This window comes from Stegostoma tigrinum, chromosome 1 (assembly GCF_030684315.1).
Source record: "Stegostoma tigrinum isolate sSteTig4 chromosome 1, sSteTig4.hap1, whole genome shotgun sequence".
Taxonomy (NCBI): domain Eukaryota; kingdom Metazoa; phylum Chordata; class Chondrichthyes; order Orectolobiformes; family Stegostomatidae; genus Stegostoma; species Stegostoma tigrinum.
The window spans coordinates 169,414,360-169,429,521 of record NC_081354.1 but is presented as its reverse complement, the minus strand read 5'-3'; positions in this window follow the sequence as shown (position 1 = coordinate 169,429,521).

The following is a 15,162-nucleotide window of genomic DNA, read 5'->3' as shown; positions in this document are numbered from 1 at the left end:
GCTATTGTCTTAATAGCTGCTGCCTTGGGCTGCCCTTTCATCAGATCTACTCCATTTCTGCCTGCCTCCACTGTTACAAAGCTATCCCCTCAAATGGCATTTGCACCACGATAAGAGGTGAACGTTGGAGTTTTGAGAAAATTGTGGGTATAGGCCATGAGGCTGGGGATGACAACACATAATGAGTTGAAGATTTTTCATTTTCTGTTGATCTGAGCCGGGAGCAAGTGCAGACTTTGGGACGACACTAATTATGCCAACTAATACATGCTGAACCCGGCAGGCAGCAGGCTCTGCCTATGAGCTTCTGATTTATGAAGATGCCCCCAGCTATTTTTTTAAAATTGTGTAAGCATTATATTAATACTTGATGCACAATGAAAACCCAGTCTTGCATAGTGTTATTGAATTGTGGAAAAGCATTCTTTTGGAAAATTATTTTAGTGTTGCTGTTCTCATGTCTCCCCTCTGATACTAACTGTTATTTATAATATACCATTTGCTCAAGAAAGGAACTTGACCGAAGAGCAGATTAGATTCTCTGCAGTGTGGAAACAGGCCCTTCAGCCCAACAAGTCCACACTGCCCCTTGAAGCATCCCACCCACACCCATCCCCATCCCCCTTTAACCCACACACCCCTGAACAGTACGGGCAATTTAGCATGGCTGATCCACCTAGTCTGCACATCTTTGAACAGTGGGAGGAAACTGGAGCACCCGGAGGAAACATATGCAGACACAGGGAGAACGTGCAAACTCCACACAGACAGTCGCCAGAGGCTGGATCGAACCTGGATCCCTAGCGCTGTGAGGCTGCAGTGCTAACCACTGAGCCACTGAGCTACCCTCAGGTGAGGGAAGAGAATAAGAACCAGATGGGTTGTTATGACAATCAGGGACTTCATGTTTTTTGTTAAATTCCAAATTTTTATTAAATTCAAACTTCTCCATCTGCCATCATGGCATTTTAAACTATGTCTGGGGTTCTTTATATTCTTGGTCATGTGGGCAACAAATGGCAAGTGCGATATAATGCTGAGAAATGTGAAGTTATACGCTTTCAGTGTGAAAAATAGAAAGACAGAATATCATTTGAATGATGATAAATTGGGAAATGTGGATATACAATGAGACCTGGGTGGCCTTGTACCCAGTGAAAGTAAACAAGCAGAAGTAACAAGAAATCATGAAGGCATATGGCATGTTGGCCTTCATTGCGAGAGGATTTGGGTTCGGAAGGAAGGTTGTTTTCCTGCAGCTGTACAGGGCCATGGTGCAATTTTTTTTCCAATCACTTCTGGGATGTAGGCATTGCTGACTGGTCAGCATTTAATTGTCCATCCCTTGAGAAGATGGTGGTGAGCTGCCATCTTGACCCGTTACAGTCTACATGGTGTAGGTTGGTGGCAGCTTTCAAGCTACTGAGCCTGGGCCTTCCTGTCCACTTCTGTCTGCTTTTCTATTCTTCTGTTTTTCTTCATACTTTCGCTTTCTCTTACTTTTAAAGTCTTTCCCCTTCCCTTTTGTATTCTGTTGCAGCAGCATCGCTAAGAGCAGGCCGGAGTAGAATGGCAGACAAAGATAGCGGCATCAGCCTGGGGAGCAGCGAGGCCAAGTAAATGATGAAGGAGGCGGCCAGTGGTGGAGGCAGCAACACCAGGATGAAGTGGATGCAGCTCCACCCCAGCGCAAGGTCTCCTGGCGAGCAAGTGGCAGGTTCCAGACTTAATCCTCCTAGTCCAGACTTGTAGACTGACCCGAGGCTCCATGTCCACAACTAGGCCCAGGCACCTGATGGCAGAGGCGGTGACAGGCGAGTCTGGTCCCGGTGTAGGACCCTGCATCACAGCTGGTGGCTGCATCAATGAAGTCAGCCCAGTGCGAACTCATAGCATTGGTGGAGATAGGATGGTGCTGAAGAGTGGTGGGTCTGTGTTCCAGCAACATCAGTGCGGCAAAGGCAGTCACAGCGGTGTCATCAGCTTAGACTCGTGTGGAGGAACCCGAATCCAGACTCCTGGCGGAGCTAGAAACAAGAACTGTTCCAAAAAAACCTTTGAGATAGGACTAGGACTATACACAAACTGTAATATACAAACAAACTATATACAAATTGTTTTCTTTTGGCTTTGTATTCTGTGTTTTGGTTTATTTTCTGCGTTTTAAGCTGGAGAGTAAGGACACCTGATTACACCTTGCACTGTGTTTGTAATAAATATACATAGCAATAAACCAAATCAAAGACAAAATCAGACGTTTCTGGAAGAGCTCAGTTCAGAGCCTGCTGCATCCAGAAGAGAAATGAGAATTAACGTTTCGGGTCTGGTCACCCTTCCTCGGAACTGATGGTAACTGGGAAAATATTGGTTTATGTGAACAAGACGGGATAATGAGCAAACAATGAGTGAGGATAGAGCCCAAAGAGAGAGAAGAACTGCCAGACAGGAATAGTGCCAGATGACTGGAGGATAGCAAATGTGGTTCCCCTGTTCAAGAAGGGGAGTAGAGACAACCCTGGTAATTATAGACCAGTGAGCCTTACCTCAGTTGTTGGTAAAGTGTTGGAAAAGGGTATAAGGGATAGGACTTCTAATCAACTAGAAAAGAATAAATTTATTAGGGATAGTCAGCACGGTTTTGTGAAGGGAAGGTCGTGCCTCACAAACCTTATTGAGTTCTTTGAGAAGGTGACCAAACAGGTAGATGAGAGTAAACCGGTTGATGTAGTGTATATGGATTTCAGCAAGGCGTTCAATAAGGTTCCCCACAATAGGCTATTGTACAAAATGCAGAGGAATGGAATTGTGGAGATATAGCAGTTTGGATCGGAAATTGGCTTGCTGAAAGAAGACAGAGGGTGGTAGTTGATGGGAAATGTTCATCCTGGAGACCAGTTACTAGTGGTGTACCGCAAGGGTCGGTGTTGGGTCCACTGCTGTTTGTCAATTTTATAAATGACCTGGACGAGGGCGCAGAAGGATGGGTTAGTAAATTTGCAGACGACACTAAGGTCGGTGGAGTTGTGGATAGTGACAAAGAATGCTGTAGGTTGCAGAGAGACATAGATAAGCTCCAGAGCTGGGCTGAGAGGTGGCAAATGGAGTTTAATGCAGAAAAGCGTGGGGTGATGCACTTTGGTAGGAGTAACCGGAAGGCAAAGTACAGGGCTAATGGTAAGATTCTTAGCAGTGTAAATGGGCAGAGAGATCTCGATGTCCTTGTGCACAGATCCTTGAAAGTTGCCACCCAGGTTGACAGGGCTGTTAAGAAGGCATACAGTGTTTTAGCTTTTATTAATAGAGGGATCGAGTTCCGGAACCAAGAGGCTATGGTGAAGCTGTACAAAACTCTGGTGCGGCCGCACTTGGAGTATTGTGTACAGTTCTGGTCACCACATTATAAGAAGGATGTGGAAGCTTTGGAAAGGGTGCAGAGGACATTTACTAGAATGTTGCCTGGTATGGAGGAAAGGTCTTATGAGGAAAGGCTGAGGGACTTGAGGCTGTTTTCATTCGAGAGAAGAAGGTGACTTAATTGAAACATATAAAATAAGAGGGTTAGATAGGGTGGATAGGGAGAGCCTTTTTCCTAGGATGGTGACGACGAGCACGAAGGGGCATAGCTTTAAATTGAGGGGTGAAAGTTATAGGACAGATGTCAGAGGTAGTTTCTTTACTCAGAGTAGTAAGGGAATGGGATGCTTTGCCTGCAACGGTAGTAGATTCGCCAACTTTAGGTACATTTAATTCGTCATTGGACAAGCATATGGACGTACATGGAATAGTGTAGGTTAGATGGGCTTGAGATCGGTATGACAGGTCGGCACAACATCGAGGGCCGAAGGGCCTGTACTGTGCTGTAATGTTCTATGTTCTATCACAATCTGGTCAGAGGAGTGACTAGCTGTTGCCTGCTGTGTTCATCCAGCTTCACACTTTGTTATCTTGGATTCTTCAGCATCTGCAGTTCCCATTATCACTGATACAATTTTAACCTAACTGCGAAGCCTCTTCCAGGGATGCCTAACTGAAGAAGTTACCCTCCAGACCAACCTCAGGGAATCTCTCTCCCACTGCAACTCTCTTGTCCACCTATTTTCTTTTCTCTCCATCTTCGGTCCGCCTCCCCCTCTCTCCCTATTTATTCCAGAACCCTCTCCCCAGCCCCCTCTCTGATGAAGGGTCTAGGCACAAAACGTCAGCTTTTGTGCTCCTGAGAAGCTGCTTGGCCTGCTGTGTTCATCAAGCTTCACACTTTGTTATCTCAGCTGTTAACGGAGACTGTCAGAGCTTAACAATCGGTCGTGTGCAATATCAAATCAAATCAATGCACTTAGGGAGGGAATTCCAGGCTTCTGGCCGAGTGACACAGAAGGAACAACAATACATATCCAAGCCAGGGTGATGAGTGGCTTGGAGGGGAACTTGCAGGTGGTGGTGTTCGCATGTATCAGCTGCCCTTGTCCTTCTAGTTGGAAGTGGTCGTGGATTTGGAAGTTGCCATCTGAGGCTCTTTGGTGAATTTCTGCAATGCATCTTGTAGATAGCACACACTGCTGCTGCTGAGCGTCAGTGGAGGAGGGACTGAATGGCACTCCATCTGCAACCAATCAAGTGAGCTGCTTTGTCCTGGATGGTGTCAAGCTTCTTGAGTGTTGTTGGGGTTGACTCATCAAGACAAGTCAGGAGTATTCCATTACAATCCTGACTTGTGCCTTGTAGATGGTGGACATGCTTTGGGGAGTCAGGAGGTGAGTTACTCACTGCAGGATTCCTAGCTTCTGATCTGCTGTTATAGCCAATGTGTTTATGTGGTGAGTTCATTTGAGTTTCTGGTTAATGGTAACCCCAGGAAGTTGATAGTGGTGGATTCAGTGATGGTAACATTTTTGAATGTCAAGGGATGATAACTTGATTGTCTGTTATTGAAGATATTTGACAATTTAGATTTTAAAGTAGAGGACAATGGACTTTGATGCATATATGCCCAATTTTTTTAAGAAGGGTCAAAAAGACATTTTAGAACAGTGGGCTGAAGAAAGCCTTTCCAAGAAATCCTGAGACTTAAGCTAAACAGTTAGATAAGCTACTTTGTGATAATTGCTAGTGTGCTTACTTCATGAACTTTTCTGACCAACAGAGAGAGGTGGCCAAGTCACACTGGCAGGGTAAGTCCAGAAGCAAAGGTCCATTCCAGCAGAAAGGTATTTTTAATTTTTGGCAGTGAACAGGCCAACAGAACTGGAGAGAAATCTTAAGCTGTTTTACTGGCCTCAAGTAGTGCAAGTCAATAAATTAGCCTATCTGTGAGATTCGGAGAGAAGCAAAGAATCATATCTGGCAAGTGATGGGGGGAAAAAGAAAAAAAAAAAAATCACTGAAACAGTGGCATGCAATCTCATTTGCTCAGTAAAAGTTTTTAAAATGAAGTCGGAATGATATTTTGCTGAGGTTGTGTGTCTGTAACGGGTTTTACTGGGTAAAAGGTTAAATTTTCTTTTTGTTGACTATGATAAAATCTTTACAAATCATCATTTTATATAGAGCTGTTTATTTCTTTTGCTTTGTGTTATAAACGTGGATTTGTTTGTTCAAAGTGCATTGACAACATCATGTTAATATGTTTAGTGACTAGTTACTATGGTATCCAAATTGTAAAAATAAACTTTTGGTCCATTACAGATAACAAAGTGTGAAGCTGGATGAACACAGCAGGCCAAGCAGCATCTCATGTCAGGTTTCCCTTTCAGATCTGACTTGTTTGGTATTACCATCAACAGAAATCAACATTATTCAGACATCTGCAGCCTATGATCCCTTGTACAAGGTTTCAATTTCGGATCTTTGCATTAACGAGTGTGATGACTAGTTGTGCTGGAAGTACAAGCCTCTAAGAATCAGATTTAGATTCAAGGTGTACCGAAGCACATTACAACCAAAAGTGCCTTTGAAATGCATAGGGGGAAACACAGCAGCATTTGCACACAGCCAACTCTGAAATAGTGAGTAGCAGCCAACTAGACTGTTGGTATTGCTTGAGAGATCACTGTTGGTCAAGATCTGAAAGAATTCTTGGTTAACTAGTGCCATGGGATCAGTTACTTAAACTGAGCAGACAGCCTTGCTTTGAGCCTTGATTTAACAAGGAGACATTGAGGTCTCTGTTTCTGCATTGAAGCCCAAATTATGCATTTCAACTCTGAACTCAAGCTTGAAGCCATGACTAGCTGACTCAGAATACTAACTCAAGAACATGCTTAAAAGCAGACAAATAACGGCCATCGACACAGGTGTAAATAGTCCGAATTAATGTGAACGAGTCAGATTAGAATACAGGAAGCACGGTTAGTATGGTTGCAGATAACACCAAAATTGGTGGTAAAATGAAGAACATTATTTAAGACTGAAAACAACAAACGCTGAATATCACAGTGGATCAGATAGCATCCATAGAGAGAAAGCAAGCTAATGTTTCAAGTCTAGATTATTCTTCACCAGAGCTGAAGTGGTGTGTGCGTGTGTGTGCGTGTGTGTGCGTGCATGCAGAAAGAGACCACTTATGCAATAGTTGGGAGGGGGGATGGTGCTGTGGGGATAGTGGGTGTAGGGTACTTGGTTGAGAAAAAGAGGGCAGCACAATGGCTCACTGATTAGCACTGCTGCCACACAGCACCACAGACCTGGGTTCAATTCCAGCATTTGAGAAAATTCTGCACAGTTGCTCATTCTCCCAGTCTGCATTTGGTTTCTGCCAGGTGCTCCTGTTTCCTTCCAATGTCCAAAGATATGCAAATTAGGTGGGGTGGACATGGTAAATAATAGAGTGTGTTCAAGGACATCTAGGTTAGCTGCATTAGCCATGGGTTACAGTGATGTGGTAGGGAGGTGTGCCTAGGTGGGATTCTCTTCAAAGGGTCAGCGTGAACCTGTTGGGCTGAATGGCCTGTTTCCACGCTGTAGAGATTCTAAAAGAAAGATGTTGAGAGTTCAGATTAAGTGGTTGCAATGTGAGAATGGCAGAACAATGGTATGTCCAACTGCAGTCTTGAAAGAACAGCAACTGGGATGTGGGAAGGGATAACAACTTAAACGAAAGGGACGAAATGGTTCATAATTTAAAGCTGTTGAACTCAGTATTAAATCCAAAAGGCTGTAAAGTGCCTAGTGCGAAGATGAGACATTGTTCCTCCAGTTTGCACTGTGATTCACTGGAACACTGCAGAATGCTGAGGGCAGACACGTGGCCAGGAGAGCAGGACGCCGTGTTAAAATGACCAGCTACAGGTAGGTCAGAGCCCTGCTTGCAGGAGATGTTCCATAAAGTGGTCAACCAGTCTACAACATAGAGGATGCCACATTGGGTGCAGCAAATACAATACACAAGATTGGAGGATATACAGGTGAAACGCTGCTTCACCTGGAAAGACTGTTTAGGCCCTTGGATGGTGAGCAGGGAGGAGTGAAGGGCAGGTTTTACACCTTCTGTGGTTCTATAGGAAGGTGCCATGGAGACAGGGTGTGGGGTTGATGGTTCTGGAATGGACTAGGATGTCTGAGGGAACGATCCCTGCAAAATGTAGACAAGGGGAGTGAGGGGGTGGCTTTCTGATCGAGTTGTCTGAAATTGTGGAGAATGATCCTTTGAGTGCGGAGGCTGGTGGGAAGAAAAGTGAGGACAAGGGGAACCCAATTATGCTGTTGTGAGCAATGAGACAGGCAAGGGCAGAAGCACAGGTGCTGGTCGGATATGGTTGAGGGCCCTGTCAAACCAGAGGGTGAGAAACCATGGTCATGGAAGAACCACTATTTTGGAAAATGTAGGTGAAGGAACTGGGAGAATGGGATGGAATCCTTGCAGGACGTGGGTGTGACGAACTGTAGTGAAGGTAGCTATCAGAGCCAGTGGCTTTGTAGTGAACAGCAGTGAACAGTTTAGTTCGTGAAATGGAGACAGATCAAGGAAAGGAAGGGAAGCATCAGAAATGATTGATATGAAAGTTATAGACAGGTGGAAATTGGAGGCAAAATGAATGACCTTTTCATGGTTCTAGCTAAAGCATGAAGCAGCACCAAAACAGTTGTCGATGCATCAAGAAAAGAGTTATGGGAGGGCACCAGTGTCAGTGTCAGACTGGAACAAGAAATGTTTTTCATACCCCATAAGGGGGCAGACGTTACTGGGACCCATGCATATGTCCATGACCACTCCTTTGACTTGGCAGAAGATGCATCAGCGAAGAAATTGTTTAGTGAGAGAACAAGTTCAAACAGGTGGAGAAGAGTGGTGGTTGATGGGGATTGTTCAGGCCTCTGAGCGAGGAAGAAGCCAAGTGCTTGTGGGCCATCTTCGCGGAGAATTGTGGGTATAGAGGGATTGGACGTCCATGGTGAACAAGAGACAGTTAGGGCCAAGGAACTGGAAATTGTCAATATGGTGGAGGGCATCAGAGGAATCGCAGATGTAGTAGGCAGGATCTGGACAAGTAGAAAGACGACAAAGTCAAGGTAGGAGGAAATGAGCTCAGCAGGGCAGGAACTGGCTGCTACAATGGACCTACCAGGGCAGTCTGGTTTGTGAATTTGGGAGTACAAGCGGGCTTTCAGAGGTTGGAAACTACGAGGTTGGAAGCAGTGGTGGGGGAGTTGGGGTTGTGGCAGGAAGCTCTCCGGTGGTAATGAGTTCAATGACAGTCCTGGCAAAAATGGCTTGACATTTGGATTTGGGCCTGGTCCGGGGGCGGTCAGAAGAAGTGTCTGAGAGCTGGTGTTGGAACTCTGCAAGGTTAAGGTCTCTGCGCGCCAGACTATAACAGCACCACTTTTGTCAGACGATTTGATAAAGTTAGGGTTGGACCTAAGAGAGTGAAGTGCAGCAATTTCAGAAGGGAACAGGGTGAGAGGAGCAGAGAAATTGAAACATCTGATGTCACGTTGGCGGTTTTCAATGAAGAGATCAAGGGAAGGTAACAGGCCAGGGGAGGAGGTCTAAGTGGAGGGTGAACACTGGAGGTGGTGAAGGGATTGGCGGTGCAGGATCTCCAGCATCTGCAGTAATTTGTTCCTAATAAAGGTTATCTAAGAGTACAATGGGATCTTTACCAACTGGGCCAATGGGCTAAATAATCACAGCTGAAGTGCAATTCAGATAAATGTGAAGTGTTACACTATTGTAAGTCCTGCCCTGTTTGTCTTAGAAGATAATGGTAGGGTCCTGGGGAGTGCTGTCTAACAGAGACCCAGGGATGCAGTTACATAGTTCCTTGGAAGTGCCATCACAGGTAGATAGGGGTGAAGCAGCTGTTTGGCATGCTTGTCTTCATTGGCCAGAGCATTGGGTACAGGAGTTGAGATGTCACGTTAGTGGTGTACAAGACAATGGTAAGGCCGCATTTGGAATACTGCATACAATTCTGTCGCCTGCTATAGGAAGGATGTTATTAAACTGGACAAGGAGCAAAAATGATTTACCAGGATGTTACTGAGATTAAAAGGTTTGAGTTACTAGGAGAGCATGGATAGGCTGGGACATTTTTACTAGAACAAAAGGAGGCTGAGTGATGACCTTATAGGAGGTTCATAAAATCATGAGGAGCATAGATAAGGTGAACAGCTAAAGTCTTTTCCACAGCGTTGGGGGGGTCCAAAGCTAGACGGCAGAGGTTTAATGCGAGAGGGGAAAGATTCAAAAGGGTCCTGAGCGGCAACATTTTCACACAGAGGCTGATGCATGTATGGGAAGAGCTGCCAGAGGAAGTGGTATGGGCGAGTATAATTACAACACTTAAAAGACATGTGGGGAGGTGCAGGGATAGGAAAGGTTTAGAGAGATATTGGCCAACACAGGAAAATGGGGCTTGTTCAGTTCGGGAAACTTAGTCTGAATGGATGAGTTACGCTGATGGGCCTGTTTCTGTGCTGTAGGACTCTGACTCAACGTTAATATCATGGACAGGAGTGTCTAAGCTTAAACTCGAGTCTGAAACGAAATCTGATCAATACCTCCAGTGCTTCAGGTGTGACAAAAGATGAAGTGGAGAACAACCACCTGATTCTGTATAAAATGTGGAGCTTGATGAACACAGCAGGCCAACCAGCATCTCAGGAGCACAAAAGCTTTTGTGCTCCTAAGATGCTGCTTGGCCTGCTGCGTTCATCCAGCTCCACAATTTGTTATCTCAAATCCTCCAGCATCTGCAGTTCCCATTATCTCTGCCTTGATTCTGAATTATTAGCTTTCTCAACCTGAAATTGAATACTCTTACATAAGTAATTGGATACATTGGAGGTCTTGATCTGACGCAACAATTCATCTGATTTTTAGGGCCAGAAAAGTGGCTTTCCATTGTTTGCATACAGGAAGTTGGTGAATGCTAGTTAGTGACACTTTATTTGGATTGAAAGTACACTGCACCAAAACAAAAGGTGGCACTGCGTTGTTTGTATTTCATATCCCCCATTCATATAGAAAAGCTGGTTGTGTTCACAACATCAAGAAGAAATAAGCTACTGTTAACACAAATTATTGTTTGGCACACAGAATAATGACTGTATTAACCAAGAGAATACAAATTAATATAGCAATTTTTCTTTTTATTGGTGAGTATTTATAACCCTCCATTTTTTCCTCAGAATTTTAAGTTAACCCACTTTGTTATGCTCAATGCATTGCAAGTTATTTATCATTACACACAGAAGAACCCTATCGCTGAATTGACTCAGAACTTCTGGGCTACAATCATCAAACTTCACAAGATCTTTTATAATGAAACAAACAGTCAATGGTTAGCACTGCTCCCTCACAGCGCCAGGGACACGGGTTCGATTCTATCCTTGAGCGACTGCGTGTCCATGTGAGTTTCCTCCCGCAGTCCAAAGATGTGGAGTTCAGGTGGACTGGCCATGTTAAATCACCCATAGTGGGCAGGTTAGGTGGATTAACCATGGGAAATGCAGGGTTACAGGAAAAGGGTAAGGGTGTGGATCTGGATGGGATGCCCTTTGGAGGGTCAGTGTGAACTTGATGGGCCGAGTGGCCTGCTTCCACACTGTAGGAATTCTATTAAAACAATTAACCTTAAAAAGGTACCTTTGTGTTAGCTCTTAGCTAATTATACTGCTTCCTCAATCGAGCTGTGAAAAATACATTTATTGCTTGTTCCCTTTCACAGAGACGTGTGCGCTCCATTTATGGCCTGATGATACATTAGGAGCTGGCTTTACAGGTTAGATTATGTGGCAAACAAGTTTAACAACACCATGAATATAAAATTCCTCTCATTACATCACCACGTAACGACCGTCTTTCCAGTTTTACAATTGGGTTCCTGACAACAGGAAGAAACAGGATTAGTTTCAAGCTAATAATCTTTCAACAAAAAGTTATCAGTTGAAGCATTAATTCAGTTTCTCTCTGCAGATGCAGCTAAGCCTGCAGAACATTTCTGCTTGTCTTACCAGAATTGACAATGTTTAGCATTTGTCAGGACATAACCTAATTTTCCAAGACGCTACTCTCTATCATCTGCGAATGGAAGGCTTTTGATAAAGTTGTTTGGTTAGGAAAAGTGGGACAGATTACATGGGTGTGTTTAATTGGTTAGCAACAATGGGATTATGCACTGGCATGAATTAAGGATTGGTTAACAGGTAGAAATCAGAAACTAGGAATAAATAGGTCATTCAGTTGACTATTTGTACTTAATGGATACTATAAGGATCAGACCTTAGAGGAATCCCTGCTGTTAAAAACACAAATCAGCGGGGGAACCAAAGCTTGTGGGTGACAGAATGTTAGGTAGGAATGTGTGTTGTGAGGATGATGAATGGGCTAACTGTGGAAAAATGAGATTGTCCACTGTGGAAGAGAGAATGGAAGTGCAGAGTATTTTTATGTAAGAGCTTAGAGTTAGATGTACAAAGGGACCCAGGTGTTTTTGTTGTTAGGTCACTGAAGGCAAACGTGCAGGTGCAGTAGACAGTTAGGAAGGCTAGTGGAAGGTTAACCTTTACCTCAAAAGGGTTTGAGTACAGGAATAATGAAGTAGTGAAGTCTTACATTCAGTTACATAGAAGCCAAAATACTGTGGATGCTGAAAATCTAAAACAAACAGGATGGCTGAAGGAACGCGGCAGGTCTGGCAGCATCCATGGAGATAGAAATAGAGTTAATGTTTTGCATCTGATATGACTCTTCATCGGAACTCCGAACACTTTGGAAATGGTGAGAATGACATGGAGATGCGGGATACAGACAGGTTAAGTGAGTGGGAAAAAATTTGACAGATGGTATATAATGCTGGGAAATTTCGGTTTATGCATTTTGCAAGAAGAATAGAAGAGCTGAATACTGTCTAAATGGAGGCAAACTGCAGAAAGCTGGAGAGCATAGGGACTGGACTGTCCTCGCCCATGAATCACAAAAAGCTAGTATCCAATTTCAGCAGCTAATAGGAAAGGCAATGGAATATTGGCTTTATTTTAGAAGGAAATGGAGTAAAACTGTATGGAGGTTTTGCTAAAACCATATGAGGCACTAATCAAACCACAGCAGGAATACTTTGAACAGTTTTGGACCCCTTATCTAATTAAAGATATTAGAGGTAGTTCAGAGAAGGTTCACTAGGCTCATATCAGGTATGGAGGGACCCTTATGAGGAGAAGTTGAGTAGGTTGGGCCTGTATCCATTGGAATGTAGGCAAATGAGACCCTTTGAAACATACAAGATGTTTAGGGGGCCAGACAGGGTCAATATGGAATACTAGTTTACCCTTGTGGAAGAGTCTAATTGGTCTGTGAAACAAAGGATAAAGTTTGATGAATGATCTCAGAAATAGCGGACTTAGCCAAATCTCTGACAGCCCTGAAATGAAAGAAAGTCTTCATAGCAAGTTTAACTTCAGATAGAAATTTTTCTAGACCTCTGAGTTGGTATCACAGCCTAGCTTTTTAGCGTCGACAAAGGCAGTCCAAAATAGTATGGTATTGAAATTTTAACGAACAGGTTTCCAAATTCGGGAGGGAGATGGAGCACGCACACACACGCACATGCACACAGGTTTTCTACTTCCTAACTTTGCTGTTCCTTTTTCCTTCTCTTCTCTCACTCAGAAGTTCAGGTTCAAGTTGAAGACATTTTTGTTGTTTTTGCCCCTGCCTTTTTAATGCTCACGTTGCCTTAACTGCAAATGGCTTTTTTGCTAACTCAATTGCCAGGTCATGCCAACTCATTAGCTCCATTTTTAATTGGTCCACGACCTTATATTTGGTGAAGCCTTTTTAAAATAGGTGATGTTAAAGATGTTAAGAAGCATATTTGGAATAAAGATTTTGATTTAACTCCATGATTCTCTCTCCTTCTACTTAGAGTCTCTTAGATTTTGGAAAAGTCCCAGAGGATTGGAAACAGTCAGTGACACACCTTGACTTCCTCCAAACCCAAAGCCCAGGCTTCAATTATCTCTACCTTCTTCGCTTTAGCGGGATGTTTCACTTTTAACCCCTTAGACAACCCTATCAATCTAGCCTGGGTTAACCTCTAAAGCAGCCAGGGATACCTTGTCCTCCAATAGAAAAATATTCCTTGCTTCCAATAGCATTTTAGTTTTATAATTTCCGCAATGGGTGTCTGGCATTCCATCCTTTAGCAGCTAAGTATTATTCCACTCACCCATTATCCATGTCCATGTCCAAGAACGCACTCTGGACAAGACCCCACAGTAATCTAGTCCCTGTACTACTGACACAAAGTAATGGAGTGTGTCCTATATATCAGATCCACTCTGACAATTTGCCAAGTCTCCTTCAAGAATTCCTACCAAACCTGCAACCCCTACCAACTAGAAAAAGATAGACAGCCAATATGTGGGAATGCCCTCACCTGCAAGTTTCACTCCAAGCCACAAACCAAGCTGACTTGGAATTATATCACTTGATTATGCTATATTCATCACTGCATCCTTCACTGATGCTGCGTCAAAAAATCTGAGAACACGCTTCCCAACAACACTGTGGGTGCATCTGCAGTAGTTCAAGGAGATAGCTCCTTTTCAATGTCAATTCTGAACAGACAACAAGTGCTAGCCAAGCCAGGGATCTCCCACATGCATGAAAGCAGATTAAGAAAAGTTGCTTTCTGCTCAATTCACTAGAGAATGCTCCTTATAACAACTTCTTGGTATGACTATCAGGCATATTCAGTGTGGCCATTGGAATGGTACTTAGTCCCCTTTGTAATTTACATGATCAACTTAAAAAGTGGACCAGGAATTGCTGAAACAGTTCGAGTTTAATTTATAGCAGTATTGCTAAAGATTTCTGACAAATAAAGAGAATGAGTTCAGAATTTTTATGATGAACAAAGATTAAAATAAACACAGATAAAATATAAGATTATTTTTAGGGAGAATGTCCCTATAGGTCTCTGTGGAACACTTTTGAGACCTGTCGCTTGAGTTGATTCTTGAGGAATTGAAAAGATTACTTTTTGAAATCAGGTCTAACAGCTGTGATAGGTTTTGTATTTTAATAATTGGATGTTGCTTCCAACAGTACAGCCAATTAACAGAGCAGGGTCTGAGAGAGAGGAAAAGTTTCGTTATGCTTGTCAGTTCTGTGGTTACACCACTTGCAGATTGCCTGGACTCTTTCAGGAGAACTGATATTTATTTCTGAAGAAATCCTTTCCTTTTCACTGTCAACTCTCTTTGAAGTTGGTTGATGAATTTTTGTCCCACAAAGTAAGTCAATTATGTTGGAATTCCATAAAGAGTATCTTCCAGTCTCTCGCTTGTCTGTGATGATTTGGACTTTCACACCATCAAAACCCATTGGTGTTGTTTTAAATGATAATCCAATTCTAATTGATTTCACTTGTGACTGCTATGGAGATATAAATCAGTCTTTATTGAATGTAGTGAATCAACTGGAATAAACTGTACAACTTTTGGCAGCTACTTTTTTATGTGCTATGTTAATTATTTAAATTAAAATTAGCCTTCTTCATAAAATATACTATATTATAATTGCTTCTAGAGAGCAGTTTCAGAGGGAGAAACACCCAAAGCACAGTGAACATAAATCTAACTTACCTTGAGAATTCGAGACCTTGTTTTGAGGGAGAAGCATACAGAGCGCAGTGAGTATAAATCTAACTTAGGGGTAAC